The sequence below is a fragment of the Botryllus schlosseri genome, unplaced genomic scaffold (assembly GCF_051294905.1).
Source record: "Botryllus schlosseri isolate E-star unplaced genomic scaffold, Bs_hap1 Bs17a, whole genome shotgun sequence".
NCBI classification, from domain to species: Eukaryota; Metazoa; Chordata; class Ascidiacea; order Stolidobranchia; family Styelidae; genus Botryllus; species Botryllus schlosseri.
The window spans coordinates 861472-882000 of record NW_027648626.1 but is presented as its reverse complement, the minus strand read 5'-3'; the positions used below and the strand labels follow the sequence as shown (position 1 = coordinate 882000).

Here is a 20529-nt window from a genome sequence, read left to right as displayed (position 1 = left end):
ACACCAGTGGTTCCCAACCGGTGTGCCGCGGCACACTAGTGTGCCAATTGGACTGCTCAGGTGTGCCGCGAGCAAATGCGCTAAAGTGGGTCGAAGTTTAACAAAAATCTTAATTTTGAGTGTGTCATTGTTGGAGTTTCTATTGAATTTACTATATCAAGACACGCGATGTACAATCCGATGCAGTGAACAGATACAAGGATGTCGCGACGGCCATAGTAACGTTATCTCAATTAGGCATCCCCATCAGGTCATGGATTGGGTCTTTTTCTGACTTTTTATTGTGAAGACGCTCTGAGCACAGCAACGTATATGGTCGGAGAATCTCATAAATCTGCGACGCTTCGTAACTTGCTACTGCACTGCCATGAATGAAACTGGGGCCACCACCGTCAATGGGTGTGATGCGCTAGTTTGCCCCCATATAGTAGCATTTAGGACGGTGATCGATAGAAAACTAGACTCGGGCTATTGGACCGTGATGTTGAGGTGTGGCCGAAGGTGACCTTTTACTTGTCACCCCATCAGGACCGGAGGCAGAACAGGGACGTGACGTAGTTGATGACCTTTTTCTGTTTCTATTTGTAGTCGTATTCTTGCCATGTCTTCGTTATCGATGATGATTTTATACCATGCCGATATAACATATTTTGATTCCTGAGATGCCAACTTATAGCACGGTCCACTTTTTGTAAGACACTGCTTTTGCAGATCCGAGGACGGGTAGGAGCCAATATAAACCTCCAACACCTAGGGAGGCATTTCCACCATCGAGAAATGTATACTCATTTGAAAGTGAGGTTCACGTTTACAAATTAGAATTGCCGACATAGCCATTCACATTGCGATTGTTAGGTAGCGTGCCAGCATTGCAGGTAAAAGTAGGCTCAGGGCGCAACGTAATTTTGCAGGTGACAAATTTGAGAATTGAGAAGTAATGTTGATCAAATTATATCAGTTAACAAATTTCACCGGTCCTGAGGTTTCCATCCCGGTTTGTTGGAACTGTAATTGAACAGCAGCTGGCTGCCAGTAAGACTCTTGACTGAGGTATTGCTATCCTAACAGAAGCTATTACACGATCTGCATGGGGACGCATTTGGCTTCCAAGTATATACAGTAGGCCTATACACCTCTATACGCGCCTGTATTTGTTAGTGACGATCGCGATTGGACTCTTCCATGCGACGGTTAATTACATCGACAGCGAGGTAGTGGGCAGACTTTGTTGTCAAGCCAATCTTATAAAATTAACCTCAGCCCGAAGTTTGAACGAGATCTCAGCAGGCAAGTTATGTGGCAACAGATGTAATGGTTGATAATTCAAAACCTCACACGAATTGAGAGAAAGTCCCTATTCCTGCCTGCAATAAAATTGTAAAAAAAGAAGAATTGAAAACGATCCCCATGTCAAATTATACCATTCGTAGACGTATTTGTGAAATGTCCGCAGATATAAAAGAAAACTTAATTTCTTCTTTGAAGCAGCGAAAAGTCTACTTGAGCACACCGAAAAGGCAGAAGTAGCCTACTTCGTCAGTGACCAGTAACCACCTATATAAGACTGTGGTTGCTGTTATACGCATTCTGGTAGTTTGCTTTTGCCGTAAGCCAAAAGAGTTCAGAACCACTGTGCTAGTGTGCCGCGAACTCTTTTTCATTTTCAAAGTGTGCCGCGAGGTCAAAAAGGTTGGGAACCACTGACCTACACTGTCGCACGCTACTATTACTCAAGCAGTAAGAAATATGTCATTTCCTCAGTAACGAGTCCGGCTGTGCTATCAATTAGCGATTCCACGATTTCCCTCGAGTACATATTCATATACATATGAACTTTTATTTTAACGAATCAGCTGATTTCAATCACACCATTTCGTATACGAATGAATAACAAACTATATCAGGGAGATCGCGTGCCGCTGTCCACTGGATTCTCGCTAATTGGAGGCAGTGATAATACGAATTGCTGAATTGCAAATGAGCGAAGAAATATTATAGATATATACGATCGGCATTTCATACAGACGTTTAATAAACGAAGTTAATAATGTAAACTGTAAATAATATGTTTTCCAAAGTGAGTCTTTTCCCAACCAGAGGGCCCTAAATTCCCCACAATTGGGGTATATTCTTCACCGGTTGGAGAATATTTCTCTAAATATAATTTTACACCACTACAATCATTTTGCGACAGCTAATCAAATGTCTATTTTCTCCGCCAATCTGTGGGTCGATCACACTCGTTAGCTTTATTAGCCATATCAAGGTGTCCTCTGTCCATTATATCAGAAATAACCAGATTTCATGAAGATACAATGCGTGTTGTAGGCCGGCATATGGTAACGTCGCTCCAAGACGAGCTACATATTTTCGAATCACAATGATGGTTATGTCAAATAGATATTGCGTGATGATCATCCTCCCCAAGCGCAGAAAATTATTTCCAAGTTCAACAAATTGATGAAAATATTCAAAACTTCTACATTCTCAGAGTCTGCGATTTTAAAACTACATTGGTTATTTACGGAGTGGGAGTTACGATAAGCGAAATGTACTTGTAACGCGCTCGCCGTCGAATATCATACATTTTTATGATATTTAAATCGGAATAATTATCATTAATATTATTTTCATTCATATGTGCGTCGCGAAACTTTGCTGTCTTCAAATAAATGTCGACCCGGGAAGGGTGAGTCGTGAATCACAATTTGAGATATGAACAATGAACATAGACAGAGAGCGATTTTCTGTGGTATGCAATCAATTTGACAAATCGAAAGTAGGATTATTGTCATGGTTCTGGCAAAACTGTCAAAGTATGGATAAAGTATGGAAGTATGGAAAACACCCTCCATACCATACTTGGGAAATTTCCATACCATACCATACTTGCACTCTTCCATATTCCATACCGAAATTTCGTTCCATACCATACCCTACTTCCATACCATACCATACCATACCATGCCCTGCGTTGAACATAACCAATAACCATCAGAAGATGCGAGTCAAGGCTTGAGTTATAAAAGTTGAGAAAGGTTTGAACCACCTGAAATCGATGCGGATTCCATTATAGAACACACTCCATAACAACTCGGCTATGCGCCTGAATATTTGATCAAACGCGAGTGGTCAGAAGGCGCAACGCGAGGCAACAAGACCGAGAACTTGATACTAAAGATGTTAATTTCTATATGCGCGAAATGTTGCGATTGTCATCTCCTGCTGTGAAGGAACATGATATCTTATGCGCCGGCCGGAACTATCGCTTCTTCTGTGATTGTGATGTCAGACTGGCTCAGACATTGAACAATGAACATGGACGGAATTGATTGAAATACATACTGACCGTGAACAGACAGCGGCGTAATTGATTTTGACTAACGCTAATACTAAAACAGAACGATCAGAAAATGTCTTGCAGGCTCCTGATATTGAAACTTCTAACTCCTATGAAATCAAAGTCACTAATGAATAGAGTCCAGAACAGACTTTCTATCCTGCAACCTTATTAGCCGTCGCCGAAGATGCGTATTCGTTTGTTCTCGAGGCGGAATGATTGAAATCTCCCGATTGTCGGCTCGCTAATTGATTACACAGTCGCACGCGTTGGTAATCTTATGGTAGCGTGATGTGTCGAGTATATTACACAAGGATGCTGATCCGATCGATGTATTATCGGCATTGGTGCATGTTCTTAACTATAATAAACTGATGCCACTTTGGTAAATTTGAAATGGATTCAATCAATTCAGCAAGCGGCCTGCCTAATCGTATCGTAATTTTGTCACCATATACAAGTGCCAGGTGATATTGAACGCTTGCGAGTCGGCTAATTTGCCAACTCTGGCGCACTATGACGTCATCCCTTTGTGACGTCATCGATCTCGCATACCTAGGGAAAATCAGAGTTCAGCGCCTATGCCATTAGGAATGGGGAGTGTTCTCATTGACGTGACGCGTATGTTCTAGCGCTGAGCACGGCTGTGAAACGGGGATCATTGATTAGTCAGGTGCCTTGCTGCTTTGTTGTTGATGGACTGTGTTTACGATTGAGGTGCAGGACGTATCAGGCGGCGTTTTGACTCATGCTATTAGCGAGTTTAGCGCGTGATTAGTGAACATAGTATTATAGCAGTATACAACTATTTGATATAATAGACCTGATTATCTTTTCCTTTCTACTGGGATAGAAACAAAGCTTACAAATGTCTATTCCAGTGACTGGGGAAAACCGCCAGTCGGTTACTCTAAATATTTTGTTATATCCCAAGATATCAATATACTGGTATGAGTTTTGCCAATTTAGGAATAACTATCTTCGATAATCTATAACTGGATCTAATCTGGCTACTCCTGTGCAAGTTATGCAGTATTTGTTCGACCTAAAACTCTAAAAGAACTGAAATGTTTTCCACTATTCTTTGTTGCTTGACTGAGTTTATGTATATCTGTTTTTCTAGGATTAGCTCTAGTGCGAAATGTCTGAAAAAAAAGAAAATCGTCATCTAGTACAGCAGTACCGAAGAAAACTAGAAGAACACGATCTCAGACACAGCATTTCTTAGTTGGGCCATCTGAGGAAGCCATTACGGGATCGAAGTTGCCCACTCTGAGGCAAGTTATGCAATATGTGCTACACCTGAGAGAGCATTCATTTTTAAAAAATGAACCAGTCAAGTCACACATTCAGATCGCAGTAGATGAAGTGATCGGTTTTTGGTTACTTGCTGGCATAAAGACTACACAAAAGTCAATGCCACTAAAAGATTGGAAACAGTATGGAAACAATGGCTGTCACTAAAGAAAACTGCGGGCCGGCAATATGTATCAAAAAAACAAAGCGACTTTGAAGCCAAACTGAGTAAGCTATGGGATATACGAGCCCCTCACGCGATAGCGACAATTGAAGCAAGTAGACTTCTTTCTGACGATAAAAAACGTGAAGACATAGCATTTTATCAGGATCAAAGGGGTCCGAGATTAGCAACGATCGGTGGCAATGATAAAGTGTTAAAAGCGAAAATCATGCAACAAAAGAGACGGACCATGAGTGCAATAGAGTCTGCACCAGCATCAAGTAGCGAAGGTGGATTTACAAGAGCTCATCTATATCTTCACAGGTAGCTGACGCTTCTCACAGCACTGATTTTGAACTTGCACAGTCGACATCTGATCATTCCGCTAAATTTGTGACTCTAAAAGCTCCTGTAAACCTATTCAGCGACGAAGACCTATGCCAGGTTTTTGATCGCTTGAAAGTCAGTGATAATGCCGCTACCATGATAACTGCAGCACTGATTAAAGCTTGCGATGGCAACCCTAATGACTTCCATCTTTCAAGATCTGGGACCTATCGACGACGCATTGCAAATCGTTTGGAAATTTCCGAATCTATCTTTGAAAAAATATCCACCAATCCACCAGAGCACATTGCATTGCACTGGGATGGAAAGCTCACTAAGAGTCGTCTAGGATATCAATTTGAGGCCTTGGCAGTGCTCGCATCGTCTGCGTATTCCGGCGCATTTAAGAAAGGGAAACTTCTTGGCATTCAAACTCTGGAAAGTGCTACAGGAAAAGCACAGGCTGATGCATCATTTGAACTGCTGGAACTTTGGAATTTAACAAAATCTGTTAGAGCTCTTGTGTTTCACACAACATCCTCAAACACTGGTAAAAACAAAGGTGCGGTTCCGTTACTTGAAGAATTGATTAACAGGAAAGTTTTCTACAATGCCTGTCGCCATCATATTTATGAACTGGTCATTCGAGAGGTTTGGAAGTGTTTGTTTGGATCGACAACCACAGGCCCTGAAAACACGGATTTTAATACCTTCAAGAAGAAGTGGAAACATATTGATAAATCAAGAAGCTATAAAACGCTGAAGTTTATTGAAGGCAGCTGGTTGGCCATGAAAGCTGATGAAGCAAAGCAAGAAATAATTCCACTGATGAAACCCAATGATAGAAAGCAGAAAGAAGTCTTGATAAGAGACGACTACAGAGAATGTGCAACTGGCACCTTGGTGATTTTGGATGACAAATATGTTGATCATCGTTTTCGCAAGCCCGGTGCTACTCATAGCGCTAGATGGATGAGTCAAGTCCTGTACTGTCAAAAAATGTTCATGTGGAGTGAGCAAATGGACTATTCTGAAGAGTTCATTGAAAAGTTGGAACGAATCAATACATTCATTGCTTTGTTTTATGTTCCAGCTTGGTTGAAAACTGGTATTGCATGTGACGCACCTTGGAATGATTTCAAATTCCTTCATGACATGAAAAACTTTTCATTATGCGATCTCACTGTTGCTGATGTGGCATACAAGAAATTGCGAAAACATCATTGGTATCTAACTGAGGAAATGGTGGTATTTACCATGTTCTCGGCTAATCCAAAGATTCCTGACAAACTGAAGGAAGCGATGGCTGCTAAATTGCTGAAAATGCCAATCCCTGAAAAATTTCGCAGAGGTATGCCTCTCAGTCTGATCTCTGTCTCTGAGTCAATGAGTATTGAGTATGGTCGATTTGATTGGGCCAGAATCGTGGTTTCTATTAGATGCTATACATTGAGTCTTCCAGTTTCGGAATGGCATACTGATCCGGATTTCGTGACTGCTCAAGAATTTGTGAATACTGTTGAAGTAGTTAATGATGCAGCAGAGCGTATGGTAAAATTGAATACCGACTATGCTGCGTTCATAACGGATGACAAAAAACCACGAGTGAGCCTCCTACAAGCTGTGGAAGATCACCGGAACAGATATGCAGATTTCTCGAAAGCAACCATTTCATCCACCTGATTTATGTAATATTTTGCCAAGTTGATCTCTTTCTTTGCCTTATTTTTTCGTTTCCTGTGATGTTTATTATGTGGCTGTGAGTGGATGTTACATTTAGAGTTGTATTCTTGCACATGGGGATCCAGGAAATTGATGAACAGTGCCGGGTAGGTTTGAGGGGTGTAGGATATGTGATCCAACAAAATGACTATCAGTTTTAGGTAGTTTTGAGCAGTTCTAAGGCAGTGTGGGACATGGAAATGATATCCTGAACTAGGAATGCCTTATATAGTGGGGTTTTGTAGCACTCCAAACCGCAATAGCTTCATAAATCCATGTTTTATGTCCCTTTAACTAGGCTAGGTAAATTCGTGACACTCAGATTTTAGGGGAATCCCCTATTTTCAGCTGCTATTCTTCCAGCTCCAAGTGCACACGGATGCAGGCGACGAGTAAAAAAAGTAGCCAGAATATGTTTTTAAGGTGTAAGGCATGGGAATCGGACTGAAAACCTGGACTTTTTGAAAGTCGGTCAATTCTGAACAACCCTACGAGTGTACATGCATATTTTCTGTATCACCACTGCAGAGGTGGTCAAAGTAGTCAAGAAAGCTACTCAAGTAGAAGTAGAAGTAGCGACGGAAAAATCTACTCAAGTACAAGTAGAAGTACTTTTTCCATGAGCACCCTAAAGCTACTTGAAGTAGAAGTAGAATTGACTGACTTTAAAAGTACTCAAGTAAGTAAGTAGTTGTGAAAACGATCCTAATTCGTCCACATGGATTGTAAAAAGGTTCAAATTGAGCTATGCGAAAGCTGACGAGCTTGATTCATATTGATGCATACCAGCAGGTATCCAATTTTCGATAGCATAAGCATTCGTCCACATCATGCGAAGAAAATATAGGATTGATATGGAAATTCGATACTTATCCTCTGTTTTCTCGAACAGCACGTTTTAGAAAATAGCATGGTATGGCGCCATCCCCCATATTATAAGGTCCGTAGTTTAGTCGAAGGGCAATACGGAGAAGTTGTATAGGATACGGTGTAAACACTTTGCACGATTAGTAAACGTTAATAGAAAATATGGTGGACCGTAAAAATGCGATATTGTGTAGCTTTATTTCCGGAAATTAAAGGCATTACTACACTTGCTTTTATACTTCAACATGTAAGATTTCCAGATAAAAGAACGGATTTTAATTATAATTTAAAGTATATGATACTCGGAATTGAAAATGAAACATAAATTCTACTTCTAATAGCGAGACACGTTTTTCATGCCTTTAGTCCAGAAAGTTTCAAAGGTGGTATGTCAAAACAGCTCTAAAAGTCCACTTTGCCAGGATAGGACACGCCATGCGCAATGCGCATGCTAGATTACGATATCACAAGTAAATGCTAAATTGCGAAACATCAGTTTCAAACGTTTTGATGGTCCACATATACTGTGATGAATTATTTCGTATGAGCGAAGGGGGACAATGTGGTGTGAACGCAGGGATATCTAGATATCTAATTCTAGATATCCCTGTGTGAACGGAACCACGCCAACCCGCTACCTATATTATATTCATCGGCACTTTCGTGAAATCATACTGGTAACTCCGGAACCATTGCGCGCGAAGCGCGACGAAAATTCTGGGCTTTACTCAATTTTTATGAAAATTAAATGTTGATACTCCGTGAAAACAGCCCCGAAATTCCTCAGGCTATCTCCCTGATTGAAAGATTGAACTACTTCTACTTGACAAACTGAAAATAGCGAAAAGTAAGTAAGTAGATCACAAAATATTACGAAGTAGAAGTAGCGAAAATCAAATATACTTGAGTAAGTACCAGATGTAGAGGATAACTACTTGAGTACTTCGAAAAAGTAGAAGTACTTCGTTACTGACCACCTCTGATCACCAGTTGGCAGTTGTTACGTATTTTGGTTGGATGACAATAAAGACTCTCTCTCTCGTTGCTCAAGACTCAAGTTATCACCGATCGGCCTTGATAACGGCTTAACCCTAATGGGACATACAAAACTGCATGCATGCAATCAAACGTTTGCGATCGAGACAATTCAACATGCCTTCAAAAAGCTCAATCAGTTTCAACTTCAATAACAATTAAGTCCTCACTTCATTGGCGAGACCGTGCGATTTACTTTTGTAGTCAACGAATAACACGTGGTCAATTATAAAGCTGCTATCGATGCTCCGTTACCATATCGAGACATGAAGAGAATATGAGTTCTCAAGCATATACATTATACACTATACACAACAGTCATAAGACACGCGTAATTCTTTTTGCAGCAGACACTGCCGCTGCGCGCGAATCCGACGAATGAAAACGTCTACTCATCAAGAAGGGTGAAAGGTCGCTATAATGGAATTGACAACTTGAAAGATTTCGCGCAACTTTAGTATTTGAGCAATAAAATTCATACAAGATTGATGTAATTCAATTTAAACGGGAAAAATTTTGCGACGTGAATTCTTCAAACTACTCCTTAATTTTCGTCATGCCACTACACATTTCTGATTGACAGCCAGTACGTATGACGTCAGCACTTGATGAGAAATAACAACAACAAAAAAAGAAATCACAGAACGCTCCGTGAATCAGCGACCTCAAAAGATTGCGACAGCAGCTGCTCATCTTCTTGTGTGTTCGCTTGATTGCATGAAATGAAGGCGATACACTTCTTGTTGTAAATTTAGAAGTCAGTTTTGGGAGTGGGAATAATTCATCTGTCTGAAGATCAGTGTTTGTGATCGAAGTGCCGTCCAGTCCAGCAATGGAGACTCAAGGTGAAGACAAAGAAAAAACGTAAGAAAATTATCTAATTTAATTAATTCTGTATGTACCAACTGATTCTTCGTCAATGCAAAAAGTTATGTTCCTATTCATTACAGTATTTGGACAACATGGAGAGAATGTCTCATTTATTATTATTAGACCTATAATATGCCTTTCAAATTGCAACTGTCCGAGATTGTGGTATTGGGCGGAAGCCAAGGTTGGGAGAAAAAACTGAAAGGAGCAAATCTTGATCATCATTGACTATGGTGTCCTTGTAATCAACTGCAAGTATTGGTACCTATATGTGTGATTACTGATTACGTTACTACTATATAATGCAGGTCATGAATACCACTATCACGCAGCACTCTTATATGCAGGGTTGCCATCGACATGGACCCAAAAATAAGGACAGTCGAAAATTAGATTAGCATTAAAAAGCGTTTTTGTGCATACTTTGTAATTATATGAGCCGTGGCATAAGGCATTCCATACTTTTCGCCAGAAACAATCTGTTCCAGCAACTCTTTGTTTTTAGAAAGTGCTTCATGGATCTCACGACAGCTCAGGTCTAGATTTACCTTTACGCAGCGCCGAAACAGCACTTCGTCAGCCCCCCTCCCCAACCCAAAAAAACGTTGGTCTAGGTCAGTGTTTCTCAACCCCGAGTCCGCGCACTCATTTGAAGGTGCTTGGTGAGTCCGCGAACACAGGAATCTTCAGTAACTTAATCGGCTCGGCACACATTTTCTTCACTTCCGATATGATTTCGGAACATGTAATTGACAGACCTACGGGGCTCGTTCACTTTCGGACCAAAGTCATTGCAGCCTTACGGAGAAAATAGCTTTGTGGTCCGAAAGTGAATCAGGGATATATAGAACTATATATCCCTGAAGTGAATGAGCCCCGTCTTGGTCCGGTTTCGTCAAATTCCGATTTGAGGATTAGGCTGAGTGATTTGCAAAATACTTATTTTGAAATGTTAGTAACCCTAATAGCTGTCATAAAAAATGCATAGATACCTCAAATATGTGACTGGCGGCACTCAACTTCAATAGTGCTTTCAGAACTACATTCATTGCAGTAGAATTTATTACCTCGGTGACTTTTCGGGTTCCCTTATCAAGAATTAACGGCTCCATAAAAAGGATACAGAGTTTGTATACAATCTTTCAATATTCCATTAATATATTCCGCTGATTGTCTGTGTAACGTCTTCTGAGTATTGTATAATTTCATTCTCTATTATCCCCTTATTATGACTACCGGAGTACCGGTACAGCTGACTTTGGCCAGCTACCGTTCCTTTTTATCATTGCATTGTTACGTCCTATTTTGCCAATTTGGATTTTGTTTGAATTTCGCTCTATATGCTTCTTATTGTGCCGTTACCTCTGTTGATAAGGGGCATACGAAATTCCTGCAAGGTAATAAATTATACTCCAGTCAATGTAGTTTTGAAAGCAATATTAGAGATACCTCAATAAGCGATGTTTGGCCACGTATATTTCAAACGCAAGAATAACGAAACAGCACCACTACAAATTGATCGGGGATAGAATAGCGAATGGCAAAGCATACCTGTCCAGTTTGAGTTTCTTTTCTTCGAGGCTGCTCCCCTGTAATGACCAAGTGTTAAAAACGAGCGTTGTAAGGCAACAAAATATGCGAGGCGTCACGAAAATCGCCGGTCAGGTCAACGATATTATATGCGAGCGCAACCTATTTACCTAATATACTGCTTCATAAATATAGGTGTACCACGTTCCCTTTTAACAATGACAATCTCATTTTATATCGACAATACGACACAGTATTTCGATATCGAATCCAACGCGATGAATGACAGCCACACCACCATTCTGTTCGTGAACGGAACGCATCGAAAATGTTTGGTTGGTTATTTCCACCCAATATTAGGAAAATCGAATTTTAATTTCAAGAATCGTTAGAATATGGATTTGGGCATGGAATTTAAAATTTAAAATTTACTTGCGACTGAACAATATATTCATATTGAATTATACCCGCACATTGACGGGATATGTTGGATGCACAGAACTTCAATATGCAATTAAATAATATATTTACAATAAAATAAAACCAATTATCTTTTGTTGAAATACGTCAGTTATTAGCGTATATCAGCTTGGCAGGGTTGTAATGACTCGAGTCATGACTCGACTCGAGTCAGACTCGAATCACGATTTTCGGATGACTCGACTCGACTCGAGTCATTTTCTCAAAATACGGAAATGACTCGACTCGACTCGAGTCAATCTGTGTATTGACCCGACTTGGACTCGAGTCATTGCGCATGACTCGAAGCAAATCATTGACTCGAGATTCAGACGGCGAAGACCGACATTTCATTGTAATTTCGAAGCCAACACACTATTAAGATTTCGTTTGTTGGTACTGGTGCTTGAAAATGCGACCAGAAACTGCTAAAAGTGAGGAAAGTTGATATATTATAAATGCGAAGCTTTCAATATCATGACCAAACAGAGTTTAAAAAGTGGGTTTAGGAAGACTTTAACTGGAAACTGAGCCGTCAACACAATGACTTGGACTCGGACTCGAGTCATAATACCATGACTCGGACTCGATCCTCTGTCCGCTGACTTGGACTCGGACTTGACTCGGTGGGAATTGAAAATGACTCGACTTGACTCGAGTCAAAAAGATGAAAGTGAGATTGACTTGTGACTCGAAGCCGTGTGACTTGGTTACAACCCTGCAGCTTGGGACATAATACAACATGAATCGTCGATCCGCTGATCGTGAGAATAAGGTCGATCCACGTAACATAAACGAAATCTGTACCTCTTTGTCTGTGACTTGAGATCCACTGATACTTGACACTGTCACACTGTCACCAGCGGTCTGCTACAATGTGTAGATGTGTAAACTAGATTGTCGATGTGTAAACTAGCACTGCTACGTCATCTCTTGCATCCATCATCAACGCATTATTGAATTCTACAATTGGCAGACAATTACCAGGGAAGAGCGAAACGAGAGAGTAGCTCAAGAGAAAAAGAGCCAGACAGCATTGTTGCGTCCCAATGCCAATCTCCATAACAATGAAAAATTCCAGGCTGCTTGTGGGAGTTCCAGGGCCACGAGCGGAATAAAATTTATATTTTCGTAATCAGTGCAGAGTCCGCTTTCGATTGATACCCGTTTCACCAACTTTAATGCTCGGCAAGCCGGACAAAAATGACCGTCAAATTGCCTGTAGCCAAATGCAAATCGTGACGTGATACAATTTCCCTGAGGCGTGAGATTTGCCTGTGTTGACCCCATATAGGACGCTATGATGCTACTATCAAGTAGATTTATTGATCCGGTTAATCATCCGATAAGACCGATATATACTCACATAAACTTCATGGTCAAAAGGTCATATATATGGTGTACGTGAAATATCGAATGGTCGTAATGGACCGTAAATGTTGTATTGATATGGTTTAACTGCAAAGCACGCTAAAACTTATTCATGCCCATTTCTCCATTTCACAGTACCTCCCGCTATTGAGATGGCCCCGAACCATGGACTAACTAAATACGATTGGTCAGAAAAGGAGGCGGAGATACTATGCTTCACTAATCACGCCACGCCTGGGTTTCAAATATAATGGACTCTCGGTAAGCACATTATCTAAACCAGTGGTAATCGTACATCCGGATCAGCTGTTCACTTTATATCATAGTCCAGTGGTTCCCAAACGGTGGGGAATTCAATGGTTTCTGGACGCATTTGTTCAAAACTATATATTAGGCCGTTAGGGTTACCATACGTCCTCTTTTAAGAGGATTTGTCCTCTTTTTTGACTTTTTTGAAAGTGTCCTCGGAGGACGCCCTTTTGTCCTCTTTTTTGAGATTTTGTCCTCTTTTTTGAAAACTTAGGTCACATTTAGAGCAAAATGCGAGTGATATGCCGTAAATGAGCACAGAAGTGACGCTCCGGCGGGTATTTCGGAGTGAAAAACGGTGATTTGAGCTCTGAGCGAAGAGTTGACCTTTTTTTTAGTCAACCACCTAGCAATGCGGAGAGAAAAACGGTATTTTGAGCTCTGAGCGGAAAGTTAACCTTTTTTTTAGTCAACCGAACACAAAGTGGGAAAAATTCACTGATTTTAGAGAATTCTTCTCCGGTTTTGCAAGTCTCAAATTTCTGAAAAAGTGTCCTCTTTTTAGATTTTCAAAATATGGTAAGCCTACTATATATAGGAAAGTCTACATATTCACGGAGACACATGCGCAATTACCGTTACCAGTCAACTGCTCTGGAATATATGTAACGAGAATTCTACCTTGCATGTCGCATTTCACAGTGACATTTTTGTAGTGTTATGTTGATATGTAATGTATACGAATAAAGATTCTCTCTCTCTCTCTCTCTATTGCGTGTTGTTCACAACACCTCATTTTAACTCTGGATGGCCAGTCACAAACGCATCCAGCACGACTAGTTTGACGTGAAAAAACGCTTTCGCGAAATTTTAAGCGTTACTGGTATCGGTTCACAATACGTTTTATGTTGCAGTTATAGGCGATTGTCTTGCGTACTGTTGTGGTTGTGTGTCATGTGTAGTCAAACCAGCAAATAGTTGCTCTGTAATGACAAAAGTGCTGGGTAGTGGGGAACAGGACCGTAACTGCCGCACCCCGAAACCCCAATTGGGGAGGGGGCGAGCTCGAAGGGGCCCAAATTTATTTCATGAATTAACATAAATTTAAGTATCTTTGAAAATTCATGCCACTTTTTCAAACAAATTTCGCGCTGGTTGCGCGATTTAATATTGCCAATTATCTAATTATTGGGTACCCTTCCCCCACGAAAATACGTAGAATTTATAGAAATTGAGACTTCGGCTTCGGCTATTACTGCGCCACGACGCACCAAGGCATATGAAGTTATAGGCCATGTAACATGCAACTCCGAGAAGTGTGCCAGAACGATCAGCAGCGAGAAGATCTTACCCGAGAAGGAATGCCCTTGTCGTGACCCACAACTTCGATATATATACAATATACATATATTTTTAATTGGCTAAATGGCTGGTGCCGAATGTCCCTGCCTGGCGATGTGAGCCCCACAGGACAAATGCCATCCCGCAGGGAAAAATTTCCAATTTACCAATTTACCAATACCAATTTGAAATCGTGTGTGCCTTTTAGTTTTGGTGATTTCCATATCTTTTGACGTAGCAGATATAGGAGGTCACGGAATATAGCATATAATATAACGAAGTCAAATATACCAACGGGTCCGCCCGAAGATGTTCAATTCTTATTTAGGGGTCCTACCTTTTCCAACACACCTCCATCAGCTGTACCAGTAAATCTGGTTACGTAAGGAGAGAGGGTATGAAAAATGGATAGCAAAATATATGCAATTCCCGATCATATTGACCGATTCAAACACGAATTATATATAATTTTCGCGCTTAGCCGAAATAGGGGAAAAGCGTACAGGATCAGCGGGGCTGAGGGGGTTATGGGGGCCCTATACCAACGTTTCTTTGACGGGGCTAACAAAGTGCTGTTACGGATCAGGTGGGGAATGAAGGCTCGGAATAAATCTGAAGTGGGGAATGAAGACAAAAAGGTTGGGAACCACTGTCATAGTCTGACAAAGTTCTTTGACAAAAGAATCGATTACTACTGATTTCTTTTTAATTAAAATCGATTGAGATTACAATTACATGTTGCAATCGATTAAGATTACTAATCACGATCACCCCATGCCTGGCTTCGACTGAAAATTTCCGGATCGGGATGGTGTGGAGAATATGACGTTGCAGATAGCTCAATATTCATAATTTGTAGAGTCATTAATCGTTTTGGTCACGAAGATGCACACTACAGTTTCGAAAGTTAATGACCTCCGATCAACTGCTAAAAGCGCATGACTGTCCCCATCAAACCTACTTTTTAACATGTCCAGTAAATTGCTGCTTCTACTTGTAATTGAGTAGAAATTTACCGCGTTAAACCAACTTGAGTGGCAGCACTAACTACTTTGACCACCTCCGCACGAGACGCCACTCACCCGTTTACGATACGTGCGTTGTATTTAGACGGACAAGCGATAAATAATGTCTCCGAAACAAGAAATGTGAAGCGCGAACGTGGCGGATATCTGATTCAACTCAACTCCACCCTCGTCGTGCCGTTGGAAAAACGCTGGCAGCAGGACTCCGTATTACATGCAGACAACGCAACGGGAAAGGGCTCCGCGTATGTATCTCATATGTATACGCAGTAGCATACGCTACATGCCTGTCCTCTGGATGTAATCGGAAGACACGATTGCGTAGACTATAGATAATTAAAGCGAAATGCCAGTAAGCTAATTCGAACCTACCTTATGATTCAACTGAAAATATTTTATGAAAACTGTACAGCGAAACGAGCCAAGGTTGGTGTACAGACATTTATTTCATCATGAGACTGGGCACTGATTTGCAGGTCGTGTTATTTTTGGCATACGCCAAAACTACCAAAAATAGCTTATTTTTGGCATCTTTCCGATTTTATTTTTGGCAGATTTGGCATTGCCAGGAATTCATATCTGTATACTCGAATTACCGATGTTAAACGCCGCACAGTGTAATCTATCATACGACAGTCGCAAAACGTTCAGGACAGTATCCACTTTGTGTCATCAAACAGCGGTAGTAAAAACCGAATTGACAACGATGTTTGAAAGTCAATTCACAAAACCGACCAACTGCTTCTGCACTATCTTATTCGAATAGCGATTCGATATGCGTGCATAATTACCTGCATTTCACACAGATCACAATACCGCTTACGATAACAATTCAAAATCGTTACTGATACGTTTGAATCACAGCCCTTCACTCGCTAACTGATGGTTAGAAATCACGAGTGGCAATATAATATGAAACAATATTGAGGTTGAGAACCCCTGGTCTAGACTCTAGACTGCAGTGGTCGGGAACCTATGGCTCGCGAGCCATATATGGCTCTTTTGGGCAAAAAGTATGGCTCTTTGCGAAAATTCTAATTTTGTGCATAATTGATCAATATTGCAGCAACTTGTTATTAAATCTTCAGCACGACCAGTATAATCATTCTTGTGGCAGTATAAACATGTCTTTGAGAGGTGAATACAGTGGCGTATTCAGGGTTAGGGGCTCGGACCCCGTTTCAAAATCATCAAATCTAAGTTGCTGTCTCGTCTCGCATGCGCCACGAAATCTCGGATTGCACGATGCGTTGATTGCTCAATGAGAATAGCAGACAAGGCGACGCCTGTATGACAATGCAGTTTTCAAATACACATTGTCTTCCTGATCTACGGCGAGAAATGAACTCCGTGGAATTGACATTCACAATTACAAATTCAAATTACAAACAACGCCATAGTGATCCACGTTCTTGATTGAAAACGAAGCTTTGTAGTTGCTGTTCAAATGTAGGCGTGTGGCACAACGTTGTGTTACCGACGAATACTTTGAGAATTGAGAAATCGAATCGGAATCGGTGCGGCTATTACATTCAATTATTACACTGGTCAACAGAACGAAAAGAAAATTGGGCAGAACATCTAAAAGCCGTTTCTGGGGTTTTCGAGGTTGCTGATTATGAATATTACATTAGTAATTAGAGATTGGCTCTTGTACCCCTCAAAAAGTCCAAAATTACTCTATTTACCATTGAATACACTTGGCAAGAAGAAAATCGTAGTTTTTTTAATTTTATACTGCACTTCAATAGATAATAATTGACTATGAAGAACCCTCATGTCGTCCCATGGGTTATTTACAAAACAAGAGCCAATTTGAGAAAACCAAGGTCATTTTCAGAATCAGCGCCCTCCAGAACCACCAAACACACTCTTACTTTGGATGCCTAAAATATGTGTTGACCAGTCAAGTGTTATCAGTTATTATAAAGTATATGATATTTACGATGAATTGCGCTATGCTAATCCCGGCCGTGCCTCACCAATGTCTTACCTCCCCTTTCACGCTATATTTTCGAACAATAAATAGGTAAGTTGCGTGATTTTCGTAGTAAAAATGTTCAAAATCTAGTAGACAGGTAAGGCACTGCCTCACGTGCCACCCCTGAAACCACGTCACTGACGCATCACACATTACAGTTGGTATGCATGCTGCTGTGTAGTGACCATCATGTTTGACTCCGCCTACTTATGTCCCCCATGGGTCCTCGCATTTAAGAATATCGTCAAGACGAACCTACGATCCCGTGTAACTGACGAAAGTCGACGAATTTACGCTAACATGACGTCCCAATTTTTCAATTGTGACGTATTAGTTGATTAAAACGTATGGCTCGTTGGAAGTTAAGATGGAAAATATGGGGTCAATATGGCTCTTCGGACAAAAAAGGTTCCCGACCACTGCTCTAGAGGGTTACCATATTTTGAAATAGGGAAAGTTGGTTTCAAATATTTACTGGAAATCATGTTGTGTTGACTAAAAAAGTTCTGCGCTTTGACTTGACACCTGAATTACCCACTTTTTAACGATATGATATTGGCCTAAAAAACATTTAGGCGAAGGGGTACATTTCTTCAAAAATGAGGACGCATGGTAACCCTGCTATTGTCCAACGTGATTGCACGACATGCTGACATTTTCATTAACAAGTTGAAAGTAAATGGGATTATATACGCGTCGACTTGAATACAGCAAGGGTCGCGCGTGTCGGCTTCGTGATGTCACAAAAATGCACGAGAGGTGACGACAGGAAAATTCCTTGGCATTTAGCTACATCCCTCTATTTGCTGGATATCATTTACTACCCGGGTTGATCAATCAACAGTATATTGTAAATCCAGGTATCAGTACTCGACTATTTTCATTACATAGATCTCTTGGACGGTAGACCGCGGCCTTCCGAAGGGTTCACAGGCCTTAGTTTAGGAATTTAGCGTTACACACTTGTTTTGTCGCTTCATGCAGACTCGTTTCAATACTTGTTTACATTTCTATTTAAAACTTTCAGAAACATCTATATTCTGGTAGGTGCCAAATATACCAAAAAATAGCTCATTTTTGGGATTTTACACTTATTTTGGTTCCCGAAATGCCGAAAACAACACGACCTGCTGATTTGGTATGAGCTGTAGGCCTATTCTATTTTTGTGGTATTAACATCACAACAAAAAACAACAATAACAACTCACAAAGGGGATTGTGGCATGCCCTAAAGCTACTTACTCTCCACATTACAAAATCCTAAGTTCAAAAATTAAGTTGTTTTGCCTAAAGGACTGTTAACATGCGTGGTACAAGCTGTCTCAAACATTACCGCATAAGAAATGAGCGGCTACGCCGGTGCTGCAAGCTATACACACCAATCCGTTTCCCGTTCAGCTCTCCATTGCGCCCTCGCGACTACCGCGCGTTCCTACAGGAAACGTACGCCGCCGTCCGTCACGTGACTTGCCGCGTAGTCAGCAACGAAACCTGGGCCAAAACCAAGGAACAGTCGGCCTGGGTGGTGCGAGGAGGCGTGTGACCTCATGGCGACTGGTTACACGACCGGATTTTTACCGGGGTCTTCCCGTTTCAGTGCTGCGCGACGGGGCTCGGACAGGAACACACTGTATTACTTTGTGGTCGGCGGTTCTGCGATTCTTGTAGTGGTGCTTGCTGTAATATCCCTGCTGGTACTGCGGCGGAGATGCGGAACCCAGCCGGAGAATCCGGATAAAGAAAGTACGATGCGAACATCCTTTTTTCGTTGTTCGTTTAACTATGTAAAGCTTGCGATTTGTTGCAGGTGATGACGGCGAATATGGATTTTCCAATCCGTTTGGAGATATTCCCGCTTCCGAAAAAGGTGATGTGATTATTGGCGGGGACTTGGCTAGGATTAAACGGGGGGGTATTTATTTTCGACTGCCACGTGACAAATGGATATAGGGTCGCGATGCGAATGCTAATCGTCTGATTAAAAACTGTTACTGGTGGCAAACCTACTGCGCTGGCCGCTGGGTTAAAAGTCTCACCAAAATGTTATCCAATTTTATGCGCCACGATTAGCAGTTTTAATTAGACGATTACCATTCTCCTGGATAAGCTAACTCTATGATCTCCGCCTTCGAGCAGTAGTTCCCAACCTGCGGATTCTCCACTCAAACATGATTATGGAATTAGTAGGGGGTCCAACTTTAGGGTTGTAAGGACGAGGTACGCCATGAAATTACGAATTTTTTCATGTTGTTATGACAAAATGTTAAATATGATATTATAGTTATTTCCATAATCGTGGATACAATCTTTCGCGCCGTCGTAGGGTGGCACACGAAACACACTCCATAAGGGCTGGAGTATTCGACTCATTTTCACCCATTGGGATGGGCGTGAAATCCAAATATTATACTCAGAAAGTGCCGTTTTCCACCTTACACAACGAGGGAAATCGGCGAAATACACGAATTACGTTTACAGTGCAATATCCTACGAACCTGTGGTGTATTTGCTGTATCGGAGCCCGGAATTTCCCAGCCTTTATATGTTCAGGGACCTGATAGGGTCATACCCCCGAATATAGACAAGACGTTCTATTGTGAGTGCCAGAGGCCAAGATTATGTATGAAATGTAACATTTCTCGTATATTTCCACGCACAGTTTACTGCCCAACAGACTATGTTATATGTGGTACAATATCACGCCTTTCAAGACCGCAAAAAGTATGAAAATCGTCTGGTAAATTACACAAGGCCTCCGTATCCATCTCATACCTATACACTTATCAAAGCGATTTCCCTGCCAGTGACATCACACCACACGTCTTGGAGCTCATAGCGTATCAGTCTGCACCTGGTAAATGTTTGAACTTATTTTGTACAAGTAATTTTCCCAAATTTCGCATTTTACGAAATGATGTGCAGCAACAATACATGTATTGTATTTATTGTTATT

General features: G+C 41.1%; 1 protein-coding gene and 1 long non-coding RNA gene across 2 annotated transcripts in view; one reads left to right on the top strand and one right to left on the bottom strand.

The window, feature by feature from the left end:
• LOC145459627 (gamma-tubulin complex component 3 homolog) overlaps window positions 1-20529 on the bottom strand; it is a 106812-nt gene that overhangs the window by 64692 nt on the left and 21591 nt on the right. The gene's annotated exons all lie outside the window — the stretch shown is intronic.
• On the top strand, window positions 13110-19107 carry LOC145459647 (uncharacterized). Its single transcript, XR_013921499.1, has 3 exons — window positions 13110-13241; window positions 15681-15840; window positions 18975-19107. It is a non-coding gene; the product is annotated as an uncharacterized LOC145459647 (long non-coding RNA).